Genomic DNA, 21,439 nt, shown 5'->3' on the forward strand with positions numbered 1-21,439 from the left:
AAAAGCAGCTTCCAGCATTTTCCTGGAGACTTTCCCATTATATGAAAGTAAAATAAATATAAGACTTAGTATATTTTTACTTTGCTTCCTTCAACATGCTACTGAAATCGATTCCTAATATAAAGGAATTCTATACCACCTTTAACCAAGTTTAGTTTGGTGAGAGATTGAGATACTTTAGAAACCATCTTAGCAAGTATATTGGTTTTCTGTGTTACATAACAAATTATCACAAAATTAGAGGCTTAAAACTACACCATTTATTATCTCTCTAACTGTATTAATTCATTATCTCTATCAACTCTCACAGTTTCTGTGGGTCAGGAGTCTCAGCACAGCTCAATGGGTACTCCTCTTACAAACTCACATGGTTATGGGCACATTTCAGTTCATTGACATTGTAGGACTGAGAAAAAAAAATGCTTAGCTTCTAGGCGCAGTTTCTTGCCATGTTGCTCTCTCTCTCTCCTTGAGTAGTTCAATCATAGCAGCTTGTTCTTCAAAGCCAGCAGGAGAATCTATCTAATGCATATATAGACAGATAATCATATATAACCAAATCATGGGGATAACATCCCATCCCCACCAACTTTGCCATATTTTACTGATTAGAGGTAAGTCACATCTCACATCCACTCAAGGAGAGAGTATTTATAGGGAATAACACCAACAGTTGGAGAACATGGGGTCCATTCTGCCCAGCATTCCCAGTAAACAATCATATTTTTGCAGAGACTCTGAGTTTCTACATCTTTTTCTGCATTGGTGTACTAGATAGGATATTCTAGATGATTCTTCAGAGAACTCCTTTTAACACTTTGTAGAACCCCTTAAACATAGATCTCAGAATAAACCCATCACAAAATATATTCACTACCCTCTTCAAATCTAAACGATGGTCAATTCTCGCTTTCCAGGGATAAAATTTCATACTCAAGAAGAAAAACTCTCACCCAACACAAACTTCTCTTTATCAAAAGTTTCCAAACTTAACACCTAGAGTTCAAGATTTCCTTAATTATAAACACACATCATAGAAGTTCACAATGAAAAATTTCTGGACTGCAGTGGCTGGGTGGCTCAGTTAAGTGCCTGACTTTTGGTTTTGGATCAGGTCATGGTCTCATGGGTTATGAGACTGAGCCTGGTATGTGGGGCTTCCTGCTCAGTTGGGAGTCCGCTTGAGGATTCTCTCCCTCTGCCTCTTCCCCCACTCATGTGTGCCTATGTGAGTGTGTGTGTGTTTGTGTGTGTGTGTGTGTATGCACGTGTGTGTGCGTGTGCTCTCTCTCTCAAATAAACAAATAAATCTTAAAAAAGGAAAAAAATTCTGGACAGAGACACTCTCTAAATTTAATATTAAGAAGTTTATCTCTGTGTTTATCTCATTGTTATCTGAGGTATATTTATTAGTGGTAGTGGATAATAATATATGCTTGTTTTTTTAAAAGATTTTATTTATTTATTTGAGAGAGAGAAAGAAAGAGAGAGAACATGAGCCAGGGGAGGGGCAGAGAGGCAAATAGACTATTTGCTGAGCATGGAGCCCAACACGGGGCTCGATCCCAGGACCTTGAGATCAGGACCTGAGCTGAAGTCAGACACTTAATCAACTGAGCCACCCAGGTGCCCCTAAATGTGTGTGTTTTATTTTTCCATCCCTTTCCCCTGTGTCTGTTCTTTCTTTTCTACTCTGATATTTATCACACTGTTCTGTAATTATTAGTTTCCTTATTGACTTCCCCTACGGGACTAAAAGCTGAGATGTTGAGCTCTCCAAGGACAAGAGGGTCCTTTAATCAAGCCTTGTACCTTAGCACTGACCCAAGAAGAGGCCTTACACCCACTCCCATTATTTCACTTAAACTGAAAGAGTGATGTCTTCATTTAAAAAAAAGAAAAAAGGTTAGGCACTTTCAGTGGTCCTAATTTGTTTATCTAACTTGTTTAAATAAAATGCTACTTTATATAAGAGATATTTTAATATTATTTAAAAAGAAAAAGTAACATATTAATTCTGTGTTCTTAGAGGCAGGGACCCAGTTAGAGGACTGAGCTAAAATCCACGCTAGATATCTGAGGATAGTTCATATACTTAGGACAGATTAGTTAATAGGGACATGGTACCTATGTGCTTGTTTTACCTGAACTTTGGATGAGTTCGAGTTTAAAGTTCTGGACTATACCAAGATGAGTTCACTCTTGTATTTCTAGAATAAAGATCCTTGTTCTGAGGCACTTCCCAGGAAAACCACCAAACAGTATTCTATGCATTCAAAAAGCAACAAAAGAAAGAGCATTAGTGGTAGAAGTCCTTGTTTCTCAACTCCCTACCAAAATAAAAGTTAAATTTGTGTACTTTTTATGTTGGAATCTCAGAATTTCATTTTGTTCGAATGTTAGAATCTGACAGTGCAATCCTGCTGTGAATTAGACTGGCTACTTTAGCATATAAACATCAAGGAGGTGTTATAATAGGTGCTGCTTTCAAAACATGAAAATAAGTCAAAGTAAACTGCAATAGATAAGCTTTTCTACCCCCTCTCTCTGACACAAATACACACAGATGTATCAGGACATTTCAAATTATTAATTTATATATATAAATATATTTAACCTATTTCCTTATGGGTTTAATTTCTTAAAATGAGTATAAATTCTGAAAGCAAAATAAAAATAATACATCAAGAGAAATTTCATGCACTTTGAATTGTGTGGATATAAGTTATATTAGCATGACCAAAATATGGAGAGAGCTATGTGCTTTATTGTGTAAATTGTGTGGTATGTGAATTATATCATAGTAAAGCTGTTTGTTGTTACTGTTTTGAGAGCCCTAAGAGAATGAAAAGGCAAACCACACACTGGAGAAAATCTCTGCAAAGCTCACATCTGGTAAAGACTGTTATCTTAAATGTACAAAGAACTCTTAAAACTCAAGAATAAACAAACAAAGAATCCAATTTTAAAATGTGCAAAAGATCTAAGAGACACTTCACCAAAGAAGATACAGAAATGGCAAATAAGCATATGGGAAAATATTCAACATCAGCTGTTATCTGGGAATTGAAAATTAAAGCAGTCGTGTATTACTACACACCTATTAGAAGGACCAATAACCAGGACATTGCTAACACCAAATGCTGGAGAGGATATACAGCAAGAGCAACTCTTACTCATTGCTGGTGGAAATATAAAACAATACAGCTGCTATGAAAACATTTGGCAGTCTTTTGCAAAATTAAACATAATTATCATATGATCCTTAGTATTTACTCAAATATGTTGAAAATTATGTCTACATAAAACCTGCACATAAATGTTTATAGCAGTTTAATCCATAATTGCCAAAACTTAGAAGACATAAAGATGCCCTTCAATAGGTGAACAAACTGTAACACAGTGATACAGGACATATTATTCAGTGCCTCCCCAAGAAAGAGTTATCAAGTCCTGAGAAGAGTGGGAATTTTAGTTTTGTATTACTAAGGAAAATAAAGCTGTCTGTAAAGGCAATATCCTGTAGGATTTCAATTATATGACATTCTTGACAAAAGAAAACTAAAGATACAGTAAAAAGATCAATAGCTGCTAAGGGTTTCAGGGGGTGGAGGGAAGGATGAATAGATGATACTTAGGAATTTTTAGAGTGGTAAAAACTTTCCATATGATACATTATGGTGGATATGTGTCACTATACATTTGTTAAAACCCATAGAATGTACGACAGAAAGAAAGAACCTTAATGTGAAGTATAGACTTCAGTTGATAATAATAAGTCAGTATTGACTCATTGATTGTAATCGATGTGTACCACACTGATGCATGGTGTTAATAATGAGGAAAACTGTATATGTTTGGGGGGACAGATGAAGTGGTATGTGCTTTCTGCTCAAATTTTCTGAAAACCTCAAACTGCTTTAAAAATAAAGTTTATTAATTTTAAAAAATCAGTGGACTATAGAAATGCAAAAATACCCCAAACAAAAATAACAAAATGGAAGGGCTCAGTGGTAGAGATGACAGTTACTGAATCAGTGTACTTGAAGACAGATTCATAGAATTTACCCAACCTGAAGAGTGAAGAGAAATAGACAAGAAATGGAGCTTCAAGGATCTGTGGGACAACAACAAAATTTCCAACATTCCTATCATCATCATCCCAAAAGGAAAAAGAAAAAAAAAAAAAAAAAGAACGAGATTAAAATACTATTTAAAGAAATAATAGCTGAAAACTTTCCAAATTTGGCAGAAGACACAAATTTATAGACTCTGGAAGTTGCACAAGTCCCAAAGAGGATAATCCGAAAGAAATCCATGCCAAAGACACATTATAATTCTGAAAACAAAAGAGAGGATAAAAAACAAAACAAAACAAAACAAATCCTGAAAGCAGCCAGAGAGAAATGATGTATTACCTGTAGGTAAAAAATGTCAGAGAACTGAATGCCGGAAAATGCATTTGAAACCATGGAGGCCCGAAAGGAGTGGCACACAGTTTTCCACGTGCTGAAAGAGAAGACCAAGCAATTATGAATTCTACATCTGGTGGAAACTATACCCTCAGGAATTAAGGGGCCATAAGGACATTCTCAGATGAAGGAAAACTAAAGAATAGTTAGCCAGAAGACTGGTGTTTAAGACTGGTTAAAGGAAGTTCTTTGAACAGAAAAGACATGATAAAATAGAATCCTGAAGGATCAGGAAGGAAAAATGGTGCAAAATGCAGCAGTGTGGGCATATGCCTCAGAGTATAGTTTTCCTCATGAATTTGTGTCTTGTTGGATGGTTGAAACTAAACTTACAACATTTATTTGATAATCAAGATAACATTTTACCGGGATATACATGGAAATGAGATTTTCCCACTTCACCTGAAGTGGTAAAATAGAGAACCTATGGACTGTAATGTCGCACATGTATATTTTAATACCCATAGCAAGCACAACAAAACCAATACAAACACAACACTCAAAAACATTGTAAAGACTGTCCCCAACTTATGATGGTTTAACTTATGATGTTTCAACTTTATGATGGCACAAAAACGATATGCATCCGGTAGAAACTACATTGAAGTTTGTATTTGGATCTTTTCCCGGGCTAGAAATATTTGGTAGATACTCTCTTGTGATTCTGGGCAGCGGGCAGCAAGCCACAGCTTCCAGTCAGCTACGTGATCACGAGGGTAACAGTGATACACTTATAATCACTTTGTACCTGTGCAACCATTCTGTGTTTCACTTTCAGTACAATAGTCAATAAATTACATGAGACAGTCAACACTTCTTATAAAACAGGCATTGTGTTAGATGATTTTGTCCAATTCTAGGCTAAAGCAAGTGTTTTGAGTACATTTAAGGCAGGCTAGGCTAAGCTATTATGTTCAGTAGTTCAGGTATATTAAATGTGTTTTCAACTTATGATATTTTCTTTTTTTTAAGGTTTATTTATTTATCTCTACACTCAATGTGGGGTTCGAACTCATGACCCTGAGATCAACAGTTGCTCTCTCTTCCGACTGAGCCAGCCAGGCACTCCTCAACTTATGATATTTTCAACTTACACTAGGTTTATCAGGAAGTAACCCCATTGTAAGTTGAGAAAGATATGCAGATAAAACAAGATGAAATCTTAAAAAGTATTCAAGTAACACAGTGGAAGGCTGGAGTAGAGAAACAGAGGAAACAAAGAAAATCAATGATAAAAATGGCAGAGTGAAGCACTAACATATCAGTAATTACTTTAGATGTATAGGATGTAAATACACAAGTCAAAAAACAGATATTGGATTTAAAAAATTGTCCCACATATATTTAGATGACAAGAAGCTCACTTCAAATTCAATGATATCAATAGACTGAAAATCAAAGGATGTCAAAAAAATATACCAGGTAACATTAATTTAAAACAAACACAAGTGGCTATATCAACATCTGATAAATTGGACTTCAGAACAAATAAAATTACTAGAGACAAAGAAGGACATTATATAATGATAAAACTTCAATCCAGCAGGAAGACATAAAGGTGTATACACTAAAAAATAAGGTTTCAAAATACATGAAAAAACCACCTGAATTGAAAAGAGAAATAAACAAATCCACAATTAGAGTCTTCAACACCCCTCCCTTGAAAACTGATAAAACTACTAGAAAGAAAATTAAAAAGGATACAGAGGATCTGAACAACACAATCGATAAACAGTATCTAATATATATATATATATATATATATATATATATATATATATATTGAACAATGCACTCAACAACAGGAGAATACACAATTTTATTTTAAGCACCAATAGAACATTCGCCAAGATAGGTCATATTTTGTATCATAAAACAAACCTCAATAAACTTAAAAGAACTGGCATTCCACAGAGTGTATTCTCTGATGATAATGGAATAAAACTAGAAATCAATAACAGAAAGGCAACAGAAAACTATTATATCTTCTAAATTATTCATTGATTAAAAGCAATATTTCCTAGTAGTCCCTGCTTCATTGTATGTTTCTGTGTGTCTCTCTGTGTTTTGAACAATTTAAAATGAACAAAAAATGCACCGTAAAGGTGTTTAAGATGATGCTTGCAAAACAGGGAACAGAGTTAGGCATTATTATAATGATGGTCAAAATTATTAAGTCATTGTTTATCTTCTCCCTATCAATATATCTAATAGTTCTTGTCCAGGTAAAGTAATTATTCACATGTGTATCTGATTAAAAAATACCTAAATATTCTAAGTTAAATTTTATATTAAATTTAAAGCAACCAATTGGGGGGAATTAGAGGAAGGTGGTCAAAAGGTGCAAACTTCCAAATATAAGATAAATACTAGGGATGTAATGTACAACATGATGATTACATATAAAACTGCTGTATGACATATAGACAACTTAAGAGAGTAAATCCTAGAGGGTTCTCATCACAAGGAGAAACATTTTTCCTTTTTGCCCTTTCTTCTTTCTTTTCTTTTTATTGTGTCTATATGAGAAGATGGATGTTAGCTTAGCCTATTGTAGTAATAATTTCATAATATATATAAATCAAACTATTATGCTGTGTGCCATAAACTTACACCGTGATGTATGTCAATAATTTCTCAATAAACCCAATAAAACTCGAAGAAAACAAAGACTAAATCTCTCCCTCTCTCTCTCTGTGTCTCTCTCTCTCACATGCACACACACATAAAATACCAGTTTACTAATCCTGAAGTGTAGCATGAAAGATGTTGTAAATTTCTTGAAATGATTTTATAGAAATACAGAGGAAGATCAGAGGAGGTGGGTGTCCATACATGTTTGTGCATGTGTACTACATGCTAAGGGTAGCAGGGCATTTTTTGCTGAGATGTGAGTTGAAAACACATGTGAGTTGCTGAGATGGTAGTTTGAAAATCTGAGGGCATATATTATTAATACTTAATATGCAATAATGTATTTTTAGTTTGATCTAAATATGATAGGATTTCATATCCTTTTAATCTTAATAAATTTGTCTGTTATGGGCCAAACATTTGTGTCCCCCAAAAAATCATATATTGAAGCTCTAACCCCCAATGTGATGGTATTTAGAGGTGGGGCCTTTGGAAGGTAAGTAGGCTTAGGTAAGGTCATGAAGGCAGAGTTACTCTGATGGAATATGCCTTCATAAGAAGAGGAAGAGACACCAGAGCTTTCTCTCTCCTATGTGAAGATACAGTGAGAAGGCAACTGTCTGCAAGCCAGGAAAACGGCTCTCACCAGAACCCGACGAGGCTGGCATCTTGATCTTAGACTTCCAGCCTTCAAAACTGTGAGGAAATATGTAGCTGTTGTTAAGCCTATGGTGCTTTTTTTCTGGCAGCCCAAGCTGACTAAGACAGGTGTGGGGATTGTGACAGGTATTGGCAGGAGGAAGAATCTAGAAATCTTAACCTGCAGAATAAAGCACATACAGAGTGTGCCTGGAATTTTAACTTAAATTAAGACATGAAAGATAAGAAGTCAGAGAGCTTTGCAAAAAGCCTAGGTAAGACTTTCGGGAGGAAGGAACAGCAAGTGCAAAGCTTGTTGAATATTAATGAAAATGTTAAGGAGGCTGCATGTTCAGAGCATCAGAAGTGGGGGAGAGACTGGTAGAAAGACGTTGATGTTGGAGGGTGGGTTGGAGTCAAATTTCAGACTTCATAATATGTTGGATGGTATTCTCCTTGCATACACCATTAAAGAGTTTGAGCAGCGTTTGGTTTACACTTACAACACTTTCTCATTGGGAGGTTGGGGTGGCAGTAATGGAATAAGAAAGACCAGGAAGGAGGTGACTGCAAAAAACAATGTGAGAGGTACTAGTGGTGTGAATTAAGGTTATGTCTTTGAAGGCAGTTCAACATACACTTGTTGAGTAGAACTAACAGGATTTCCTAATGGATCAGACGTCAGAAATTTTTATATAAACAACTAGATGGTTGGTAGCATCCTTAAGTAAGATGAGAGGAAAGATTCGGAAAGGGAGGGAAAGATTTGGGAGGGGAAAAAAGAGTTCCAGTTTGGACATGTTGACTTTGAGATGTGAATTTCGATAAAAACTGTCTCATTGACCAAACTTAGACAGGCTTTTCTGAGTCCTCTTTTCAATTAGGCTTCTTCCTTGGACTTTGTCCTTAGCCTGCCTAGCCCAGTTTAGCAAGAATCTTGCTAAGGGAGTGTAGTGAGAATCTCCCCCAAGCCCTGCACTGTTGATATCTGATGCCGCTTGACATCTGTTTAAATTCCTTATTCCAACCCTTGATATCTGATTCCCTTGCCCTGCCTTTAGCAAGAATCTTTTTAAGTCAGTTTATCAAGACTCTCCTTATTTCTGATGTCTCTTGTCTTAGAAATTTTCTATCTACTGACCCCATCACTCTGCTCTTTGGCTATACATTCCCAGTTGTCCTCGTTGAATTTAGAATTGAGATCATCACTGGCAAAATGAAGCAGCAAGTTAAAAATTCTACGCTAAAATCTCTTCCCCCTATTGGAAGAATACCGAACAAAATTTGTCTTTACTGCCTTCAACAAGTGTCTGGATCTATTTCTCTTTAATTGTTTGTATTATTAGATTATCTCTGATCATCAAACACAAATGCAGATCTTCTCTACCAAAAACACGTTTTCTCCAAAACAGAGAGCCAGCTTGAATAGGTTTCTCAATTCTTTTATCCCTCAGAGAAACACGTGCTAGGCAAAATGCAAGCACTGCATACAGAGGTATGTCTGTTACCATTAGAAGTTGCACATGAATTTGTAGACCTAAGTACCAACTTGAGAGATGCTTCTCAAAGAAGCATAAAGCAATAGCTAGTGCCCCAGTTCAACGGAAATACTGCTATCCACGGAAACACTGGCTGGTCCTGCATCTTATGTAGATGGGATCATTTTCTCTCCAGTAATGACACTCTTTTCTGCTTTTACCTCATGTACATCTTCGGCACTTGGACTCCCAATAATGTTTCCTAACATTAAAATTTACTCTAATTTAAACTTAGCTCTGAATGAAAACACGTTTTAAAAGAATTATTCTGTAAGATACAGAAAGCATCACTATAAGCAGTATATTTTATTATAATAAATTCTGCTTTTGCAGATGCAATAAAAATTGGGTTTCTTGTTATATTGACTTACTAAATATAGATTAATATAGAGATATACATTACACTTTAAAGTTAGAATTCCAAAAGCTGAAGTATTTGTTCTTTAATAATACCATTTTTCTTTTCCTTAATGAGAAAACTAAAAGTCATATAACCATTTCATCACTGGCAAAATGAAGCAGCAAGTTAAAAATTCTACTGTTGTTTCCACCAGCAGATATAACATCAATGGTAGTGGGATAGAAGAAGACATCAGATTTCACTGGGCAAAATCTGTCACCCAGTAATACTGAGACCACAAATATTCAGATAATACTGTCCAAAGCTGCCTGCCTCTACCTTGGGTTGATATCAGCCTGTAGTGGTAACTGGTATGCTTGCTATTCAGCCTGACATATACTCCTTGCTGGGAATTAGATTTGGAAAGAAAACCTAATGACATTTCCTACCCAATATATCTGATGGCAGCAGAGCAGAAGATAATGCTATGCAAGGAGTTTCTCCTTCCCCGTGTAGAGTAATGTCACAGCAGAAATCTTCGGCATGGAAGTTGCTTACATTAGACCTATGTCACTTTGAAAATAACAATAGGGGCGCCTGGGTGGCTCAGTCGTTAAGCGTCTGCTTTCGGCTCAGGTCATGATCCCAGGGTCCTGGGATCGAGCCCCGCATCGGGCTCCCTGCTCAGCGGGAAGCCTGCTTCTCCCTCTCCCTCTCCCCTTGCTTGTGTTCCCTCTCTCGCTGTGTCTCTCTCCGTCGTAAATAAAAAAAAAAAAAAAAAAAAAAAATCTTGAAAAAAAAAAAAGAAAATAACAATAACAACACAAACAATAATAATCCCATGACAGACAATGAAAGGTCCAGCACACCAAAAAATCTTAGAATAATTTAAGTGAAAAATGACAAACATTTCAAGTTACTTGCAGTTTGTGGACATTTTCCCCCCTAAAGAGTAATAAAAATTAAGTATTCTGGTCCAATTGATTTGTATTTTTTTAAGATCACAAATCCCTTAAAGGCTCACGTATTAATAATAGAAACAAACTGCCACTAAATCACAGGTTTTTCTTTACTTATATGAAGTAGTGAATGATTTTCATTCAACCTGGAAATGTTCCCTTCACTCTGAACAATCAACTTAAATGTCATCAATTCTGTAAAGCTGTATCAGGCTTTCTCCTTTAGAGTAACTATTTTATTATCTCTTACTATTCAACAACATTTATTTATTCATTTAATACATTTGTTGAGTGTAAGCACAGGTTTTGAGAGAAAAAATACAGTAAGTTAAGAAATATGTTCTCTTTCTAATAGGGCTTATATGCAGGGGGTAAGGAGGAGTTCAAGTGAATAAACAAGATAATTGCAGGTTGTGAGAAATGCCATGAAATTAACAAATCGGGTAGTATATGACAAAATATGTAACGGGGTGAAGCATATTCAAAGCATTAATTTACATAAAATGATCAGAAAAGACCCTGCTAAGGATATGTCCTAAGACCAAAAGATAGGAATATGGATGAACTGATGGGATCTGATCAAAGAGCATTCCTGGAAATAGGAGCAGCAAGTGCAAAAATCTTAAGGTAGGAAGGACCTCGGCTGCTTCAAGGAACACAGAGACAGATGTACAATGATCCTGAGGATCTCTGGGAGAGAGGATACTACATCTTATATATCTCCTGATTCCTGTCTTCTAGCAAACACCTTCAAAGAAATACTACAAAATTGTTTGGTTAACAAAGAATAAGCAATTGAGACATATGTTTATAAAGTCATAACAGGTTTTTTAAAAAAATTATCATCTTGTGAAAGGACATTAACATAATAAAATAATGGCAACATAGGACGATGTATAATTTTGCTAAAAATGTGTGGTAGAGGCAATTGAAGTAATTATGGACAAGGGAAATTGCTGTCATTTTTTAATAGTCAAAGAAACTTTATTATTTTTGAATAAGGAAACAGATTTGAGCTTTTCATAATGACTGAATCTTTAATTTTAAATGAGAATCTACAAATATGAACTTTCATTAATAAATTTTAAGCACATCATTTTTTTAAATGGTGTTTAAGAATGAGTATGTTTGGGGCGCCTGGGTGGCTCAGTTGGTTAAGTGACTGCCTTCGGCTCAGGTCATGGTCCCGGAGTCCTGGGATCAAGTCCCACATCGGGCTCCCGGCTCAGCGGGGAGCCTGCTTCTCCCTCTGACCCTCTCCCCTCTCATGCTGTTTCTCTCTCTCTCTCTCAAATAAATAAATAAAAAAAAATCTTTAAAAAAAAAAAAGAATGAGTATGTTTGTATGTTTCCCTTACATTGAGAAAAATAAAGGCAATTATTAGTTAATGCTGATGTACTAGATTTAAGGAGAAATATATATATTGAAGATTAAAAAAGTGAATAAAAACTTAAGAGTGGTTAGAAGGGTTTTTTATGATTGAAATTGGTTTTACACATGTCCTTCTTCAGAACTTCTCAACTTTGGGTGCCTGGGTGGCTCAGTTGGTTAAGCGACTGCCTTTGGCTCAGGTCATGGTCCTGGAGTCCCAGGATCGAGTCCCACATCAGGCTCCCTGCTCAGCAGGGAGTCTGCTTCTCCCTCTGACCCTCCTCCCTCTCATGCTCTCATCTCTTGTTCTCTCTCTCTCAAATAAATAAATAAAATCTTAAAAAAAAAAAAAAGAACTTCTCAACTTATGCCATGTCATTTCATTTATGACATATTTATGAATATTAATGTACATGACACTTTATGAAAAAGAATAAACAAATCAAAACCATTTTTAGGACCAACAAGAGTTTTGGAAATAATCTGACATTTTTCAGTTAAAACACCACAGCCTTCTGTGCAAGCTAAAGAATACATCCCATTGGAATTAATTAATTGAAAAATAAAATCAAAGGCTTTCTTGTATTAGTAATACTGAGACCACAAATATTCAGATAATAAAATTTTTTGAATTTTTTTAATCATTGAAAAACCTTTTGAACAATCTTAAATTTACTTCTAGGCAATGTAAGTTCCTGTGAAGATTGGGTACCCAATTGATAAACATTTTCCTTTGATGCTATTTGTTTTCATTCATACAGAGTTTCAGTATAGATCATCCAGTTTTAATGTAATACTGACTTTTATTCCCTGGAAACTACAAACAGCCCCAGGGAAGTGATTCTGTTGAAGAGCTGAGGTTTATATTTAACTTACTGAGATTCCCCAATGTGTTTGCTCTGTGAATATATTTAGTAAATAAGCAAGACATCAGGAAAAGAGGAGAAATAGTTAACTTGTGAATAGATCTTTTATATGGTTATCATGTGCTTCTTGTATTTCCTAAAATATTAAACATGTTCAAGGAAATAGTATTTGTTTTCACCTTGATTTTCTCAGTAGCTCTTAGCATAACTGTAGCAAACATAGTAGGTACCTGATAAATTCTGTGTGAATTGAGTGTGTCAAAACTTAACGATCTTTTTTGTTTTTTTTTCCTGAGAAGTTACCATTAGTTTTTGATTCCAGATGGAGACTACAGATCAATAACTATTATTACCTAGGAATGGGCAAGAGATTAGCTGTTTATTGTCAGGTTAAAGCCAACAGACATATTTTGTCCATTAAATAAAAAGAAAATTATAATTTAAGCCCTAACTTAAAAATAATTAATTGATGGAAGCATGAAAATCTATCCCTGAGACAGAAGAATCTAGATTTGCATTGTTCTGGATTAAGAGATATAGGTTAGACTAGATGATATTGTTAAATAGCATATTAAACTATGTTGAATATATGTAAATTAAAAATGCATTTATTCTTTGTTCATTCATTTAAAAATATAGATTTTGGCCAGCACTGTTGGAGGTACCAAATAAAATGCCCTGACGGAAACAGACAATTTTCTTAGTCTCATGGATTTTTTATTTTGTTTGGAATGAGGATTGGGAGAAGAGGATAATAAATCAATGAATGAGTAAATATATTATAAGCTATATAGTGAAAATTGCTAAAAAGAAAAAAATTAAGGTAAGGGAGATTGTAAAGTGCCAGATGTGAGCATACCGCTATTTTATAAAGAGTTCAGAAGCATTGTAACTAGGGTATAAAGGGTAGCCAGGAGGAGACCTTTTTGCTAAAGCAAAAATCTGAGAAAAGAGAGGAAGTGAGCCATGAGCTACATGGGGACGGAGTACTGAGTAAAAGGCCCTGTTGGAAGTGAATGCTTGAAATGTCCAAGAAGCAAGGAGATCCAGTATGGCTGGAGTGGGAGTGAGTGAGCTGGACATCGAGAAAAATAAGATTGGAGGGGTAATTTCAAAACACTAGGTGCTAGTTATTCCAAAGAATATGCAGTTTTATAATAATACATTTATTTCTGAGTGTTTTGTGGTATCTTTTATTTACCAGGCATGATGCTAAGTGCTTAATATAAATATCACTTAGTTATCATAATCATTCTGTAAATAAACCTTAGACAAGTCATAATTTGACAAGGTTATGAAATAGTTAAATTTCTGAATTGAGGCTACTTTTACGGCCATTCTTGTTTTTTTTCTTTTTATTCATTTTGAAAATTTTTTATCATTTATTAATTTAATTCCTTTCTCTCACCTATCTATATTTGGATGGAATGACCTAAGTCAGAACAATATTTAGTACGCAACTAACAGCGGCCTTGTCTCTACTGGAGTGGCTAAAGTATGCTGCAAAATAACATTCTAATATCCGATTCATTGAGCTGCACCTATTTGTCATGGCATGTGATGAGTATCTAGCAACACCACTTTTGCACTTATGACCTGTTCAAATTTTATGTCCTATACAAGTGTTTGCAAGCTATATAAATCCAGCTGCAAGTTGAATATCTGAACTCATAGTTAAAGATTAATAAATTAATGATCTGAACTCACAGTTTAAAAGTAATGATCCTTCCACTACATAGGAATAAGCACTAGCTAGGTGAGCAAACAGAATGTAAGTTTGATTCTGAATCCATATTTTACCCAAATATAATTGCTTTTGATCAGACCAGTTTCAGAAGAATTGCTTTTCATTCAATGCCTTTCCATCACTCCAAGATATAAAACGAATGGAAAAAGGGAACGTGTGTTAGTGCTTAAACAAAATGAGAACATGGAAGAAATTTGCCTATCAGTGGATCTTATATAGTTCAGATAGATTTTTGATGAACCAGAAGGTTCTTTTGAATTAAATCACCAGTCATCTGAAGCTCTTTCAGAAGTTTAGACAGCCCAGCAGTGACTTGCAATTTCTAATACCAGTGACAAATGACCTAAATCAAAAATATTGGATTTGCATATTCATAATGCAATTTGAGTACTAATGCTCTTGACCACTAGGGAACTTTTGATATAATTATGTTAATTTCCAATATGTTTCCCAGTGTTCTCTCTGTACCAGTGATTGCTTACATGAAAGTTAATATTTTACATTTAAAATAAAGTATGAAAATAAATAGCATAGTTTGTTTCATAGAAGCTGAATTATATTAGAAAGTATATTTGCATAAGCAAATATGAAGATAATTGACAGATTGTGGCTGAATTAATACCAAGAGTTTTGTTTATATTTAAATTGCCTTTAGATCAAAGTCACTATGTTGTAACAGTTCTGTGAAAAATGCATTGGCTAGAAAATACTGCAGTTCATTTGGCCACCTTAACAATTGATGCCATGGTTTCTTGAGCAATTTGACTGCTCAATATATATAGAGGATGTAGACAGACAAAATAAATGAATTGACATGCCCCTGTCCAGTGCAACCTCAGAATAAAGCCTTGACAATTATTAAGCAAATTTTATTTCATCTGTGAATAATTAATAATTAATGATGTGAATATATACAGGACCTGGAAAATAAATAATATAAAAACCACCTTTTGTTCAACCTACAAACATAAAATGTAATTCAAATCTGAATGTTTCCCATCAGGTTATAAGAAAGTAGATATGCACATCTCAATGAAAACACATTTTCCATGTTCTCTTCTTTTTGAATAAGCTCACTAAATTTCTGTCATGAAAAGGTTAAACAAACTTTTTCCAATTTACCTTGGTTTCACCCAAACAAGAACATCAAATATGTCTAACTGTAATGCATATAAAATATTTAATACATTCGGAACACTATGTGACACAGTAAGGAATTAAATTCCTCTTTTTAAGAACAATGATTGAAGTTAGAAGAGCATTAGAGGAACAATGAACAGAACAAACACATGTATTGTGTATGAATTTGAGATACTGTGAATAATAAATAGTGTGTTCATTGTATGATGATTGTAATGTTAAATTTAAAAGACCAACTTTTTGTGTAGATTAATTCAAATAAAAATAGTAAAATTCTTTCCAAGTTTTGGCTACATAGTAGCAAATGTTCTTATTGAACAAAAAGAAAAAGATTTGCTGATTAGAAGATCAGAGTTCTGAAGCTCTGCTTTATTAAGTTGTCTGAGAACTTGCATAGGGTAATGTTTGAGTGCTTTGATGGTAACCTTAAGAATAAAAAGTCATTGCCGAAGTTAAGAAAAGGACATTTTTGTTCAGCAAGATCTAACTGGAATGAATAACAATGAGATCATTAATCAAAACAGTGCCAATGTCCAAGATATTCTAAAAATTTAGAAAAGAAGGGTATTTCTGCATGAAGAACCACATGTCAAAGAAGATAGCGGTAGAAAGGGCCAAGATTAAAAAAAAAAAAAAATTCACCAAGAAGCCACTGTGAAATAAATTTGCATAATGTTGCATTTCACCTTTCTCCAGGGGGAAGAGGACATTTGATAGTCTTAGCCAGGCCATCCTTTATAATTATAAGCCCTAAGTCTTAAATGTAAAATTAAATAGGATAGTGTGTATGTGTGTATTTAACTGTTCCTGGTGATGTTATACTAAACACACAAAGGAAAAAAAAAAGGACCTTACAGCCATATTATTCTATATTGATCCAATGAGTTATGGCTTGCTATTGGTGCTATATAACATTGTGTATAGCTTTTGTTACTAAAATAATTGGGCTGAGGATAGGATCTGTAGCTCCTGACTCCCAAATTGACTATTTACATTTTCTACCAAATCTGAAGAATCCATAGGTAGTCAGTAGGTACAGCCAAAAATTGAATATTATCCTAACTAAATCCTTGTTTGCACATCCAAGAGTCTATTTTCTTTCTTCTCTTAATATCTGTGATATTGCCCAATCTTTCTGATGGACATCCTTCTTTACTTTTCTAACTGTGCTCAAAAACCTGGCCAAGATGGAAAGTCCATGGGTGACTGATTGACTGATTGATTGATCTTCTTGCTAAGCCTTGCTCACTGGCCTGAATTCCATAGTCTCTTTCTTCAAGCAGAGCTACTTGATCAGTTTTCCTTGTTTTCATTGTATTTTCTTTCCACAGCTGTGTCATTCCGTGGAGGATAGTACTATGTCTAAGACCAGATGCCCTAAATCATTTGGAGGATGGTAAATGTCCCCAGAATAGGCTCAAAACCCATCACTAATCTACACCTTCTGCCTCTAGAGCCTATATTTCACCTGTCAAATCACATTTTATATTTTAAGATGCATTTTCATTCCAAAGTAGTATGCAACTACAGTGTATTTTAAGCATATTCAAGTAATGGAAATGGAAATAATCATCTCCCTAGCTTTTTACAGTAGTTCTTTCTAAACCACAAAATTTGGAAAGAATGTATATCTTGCTGGGATTCTTAATTTTAATGAATTATGACTTATAAATTCCTTAAATTCAGTGCAATATTTAAATTGAAATACTTAATAGGGCATGAAATAACCAATATTTTCTAAGAATATCTTTGCCACTCTACATTGGTCAAAACATTCCTACTCCCCACAAATTAATTTCTTCAACAAAGATAAAAAAATAGAGAAAGTTTTAATGGTAATAATATAAATTAACCAAAGGCAATTTTCTAAATTATATCTCCTAACATAAAAAGAAGTTGTAGAGAATGATGAAAAAAGTATTTGTCCTGAAAAATTCAATGAAAGAATCAGAAATTTTAAGGCTGAATCATTAACACATAGATGATGAAGTTTTATGTCCATATATGAGTAGCAACTGATTGTTCTTTTTAAATCAATGGATGAAGAAATAAACAAGGTGCCATGATTTCCTGATTTTATTCACACACATTTTGATAAGAAGAATGTTAGACAATGTATTTAATGACTGAGGGCTTCATATAGAGTAGGTTATCTTTTTGAATAATTTTATTAAGCAGCTTTTGTGTAGCTCTATTGCATGCTGTTTATATATTAGTTATGACACAACAATTTATATTCCAGCTATACACACTTGAGAAAGACGGATATATTCAAGTTTTAAAAGAATAACTTTTATTTGTTAATGCCATCTCTATCTGGATACATTTAGAGCAGTGTATATATGGAACTGTCAAGTTCAATTCATTTACTAATGACTTCAGTGTTTTTTCTGACGGCCTAAATTTCATTGAACATCAGTTGAATACTACTGAATACGTAGAGCAGATTCACTTCCAGCATGTCACATTTCTGTCAACAAATAATCTAAAAACTCATCATTCTCTACATCACATTCTACTTTGGATGAGCAAATTTCACATTGTGAGACAATGTCAGCTATGTGTTAAACTGATACTAGAGGTTCATGGATTTAATTTGCTAAAGCCACATATTTTTAAAAATAGACTCAGAGAAGGTAACATCAATCCTCAAATGCCCATAAAATATGATTGGGCAAGGAGAACTGTATTATTGCATCAACACATTTGGTATTAACTATGATAGGTGGGTGGGTTTTAGATTTAGTTTAAAACCTCACCTACTTAAAACTCTTACAACCAATATTAGGATGGGTAGTGATAAAAAACCATTTATATGTGTATTTGCTTTAACCCAAGAGAACAAACAAAAACATAAAGGTGCAAAACCATACATGCACACACACGTATCTACAAAGTCATATAAGAGATTATTCATCCTATTTTTAGTGAGACGTCATATGTCTACTATTCACAAAAGTAAATAATAGTGATTTGTGGGATTAAACTATTTTTGTTATAGCATAAATTCACTTTATATTTTAAAATAGAATAAATACTTCAGTAATTTTAAACTTCTACAAAACAGAAAATGTCATAAATAAGATTTTTAATGCATTCATGTCCCTTTCTCATTTTCTACCTCCATTCTACTTTTCCAAGTTTGTTTTAGATTCTAAAAGGTAGAGCAGAGATCAAGCATATATGTTACGGAAAATCCTCCTAAGATGTTTCTAATTAGAGCTCTTATGCAATACTCATTTTGCTCACCACCACTCTCCTTCTCCCTACAATTTTGTACTTAATCTATCACCTCAAAAACATTTTAATGTCATTGATCCAAGCTATGGTAGCTTCTAATGTTACACCCAATTTCATTTTATGCTAAGAACCATTGCTTTCCTTGACATGTTCATTCTTATCATAAACAGCATTATAAATTTTACCCAAAAAGTGAATTTTTAAACCATTTTAAGGGACATAGTGTGTGTATGTGTGTTTATATGTGTGTCTGTATGTGTGTACATAACCATATATCATGGGAAGTAACTTAGAGCTAGATTTAAATGAAAGTGGTAAGCAGTCAGCTGGCCATATAGTCTCTAAGAGACTCACTCTTACTCATAGCAAATGTAAACCAAAATGAGTTTACTTTGAATAGTACACATCGTATTTCTCTTGCAAAAATATTAAGTGTGCACATATAAATATCAATAATTATATGCTCAGGGTGGAGTCTGCTTAAGATTTTCTCTCCCCCTTCCTCTGACCTTTCCCCATGCTCTCTCTCTTTCTCTCAAATAAATCTTTAAAAAAAAAAAAGAAAAAATGTCATCAGAAAGACATTTAAAGAAATAAGATTTGAAATTTTTTCAAAACCTTTAAGATTCTGACCACAGATCCAATAAAACTCGTGAAGGGTAAATAAAAATAAATCCACACCTAGAACATCAGAATAAAACCACATATCCAAGAAGAAAAAGAGGAAATCCAGAGAGCCAACAGAACTGGCAGAGGTTGGGGGTTAAGCGGTAGGGAGGAAAGATGATAAAATGTCTTCCAATAAAATGTTATATTTACTGCTGTTTTCTTATCATATATATTATATATATATATTAATTTGCTGAGAAACATGATTTTCCATTTAAAACTTAATTAGATTTCATAATAGAGCAACAACAAATTTATTTTCAGAAAAGTGGAGAGACTTTGCCATCCATAGACCTCTTCATTTAATTTTTAAAGATTTTATACATTTTTTGAAAGAGAGAGAGAGAGAGAGCACAAGCAGGGAGGAGTGGCAGGCAGAGGGAGAGGGAGATGCAGCAGGGAGCCCGATGCTGGATTCAATCCCAGGACCCTGGGATCATGACCCGAGCCAAAGGCAGACGCTTCACCGACTGATCCATCCAGGCGCCCTGACCCATAGACCTCTTTAAAGAATATTTTAAAAGTTCTATTTCTGGAAGAAGGACAATAATCGAAAATGGAAAATTTGGGGGAATGAAGAACAATTTAATAAATGTGTGGTGAATATAAGTGAATACTGACTATAGAAGCAAAATTAAATTTTTCCCTTGGGGTTACAAAATGAACTACAGTATACAACAGTAGCCGACAGGTTATGCTGTTTGCAGGCTCCTTGTATTTTCCATAATCAGGAAGTTTTCAAAATTGGTTTGACCCAGCTGCTCACCAATGTCAACAAGAACACAACTTTTTAAATAGCCGTATATATGGATATATGGATATAGATATGGATTTGGCATAGGTACAGGTACACGACCGCAGGTGCTGAAGATTTCAATTAATCACATTTGTTTCCGGGTTTAAAAGTCCCATCTAATAATTTTTCCCATTTCAACCCAAATTTTCACTCCCATTCTCCTTCCCGGAATTCCATGTTCTAGGCAGCCATGTAAATGTATGTATTGTGTACCTTTTATGTACTTTTGCAAAAGACTGCTGTTTCCTTATGCATTTTTAATGAAGGTAAATTATATCGCTGGCCCAATGCCTTTCTAGCTCACTTCTCTGCCTTCTGCATTCACAGTTTCATTCTAAGGCCGCTTCTCTCTCTGGTGCCATAGTTCCTAGGGCCCCATTTTTGTATTCATGTTAATAGAGTATTTACCCTTTAACTATTAGAAAATAAAGAAAAGATTCTGAGTTTTATTTTGATTGGGCCAGCTTAAGTCAAGCACCTAACCTTGAACCAACACTGTTGTATAGGGGATGGAATTACACTGCTTTATTTAGGCCAAATAAGTGTTTAGGAAATGAGCCGATTCTACCCAGACTGTAAGTTGACTTTAATAAGAGGGAATGCTTGGTCTCCAAAGGAAGTCTGAATGGGAAACTGCGAAGGGAGTATAGACGCTGGATACCAACAAATCACTGTCTTTTGGATTGCTGCTACTCCAGACACGCTCTGCAGGCCAGGGGCAGTCCATAGTTCATTACTAAACTGATGAGATACGTAAAGAAATTGGGAATGTGTGTGTTCAGTGTAAGCATATAGATATTCAACACTCAGAATCCTTATTTCACTCCTAACAACAAAATGTTATGTATGTAATAATAATTTTCTAAATTCCACATCTACAGGAATGCTTTCAATAATCTACACATATAATTTTAAAAATATTTTCCTGGGGTGCCTGGGTGGCTCAGTTGGTTAAGCGTCTGCCTTTGGTTCCGGTCATGATCTTGGGGTTCTGTTATCGAGCCCCACATCGGGCTCCAGCTGATGG

Source organism: Halichoerus grypus, chromosome 4 (genome assembly GCF_964656455.1).
Source record: "Halichoerus grypus chromosome 4, mHalGry1.hap1.1, whole genome shotgun sequence".
NCBI classification, from domain to species: domain Eukaryota; kingdom Metazoa; phylum Chordata; class Mammalia; order Carnivora; family Phocidae; genus Halichoerus; species Halichoerus grypus.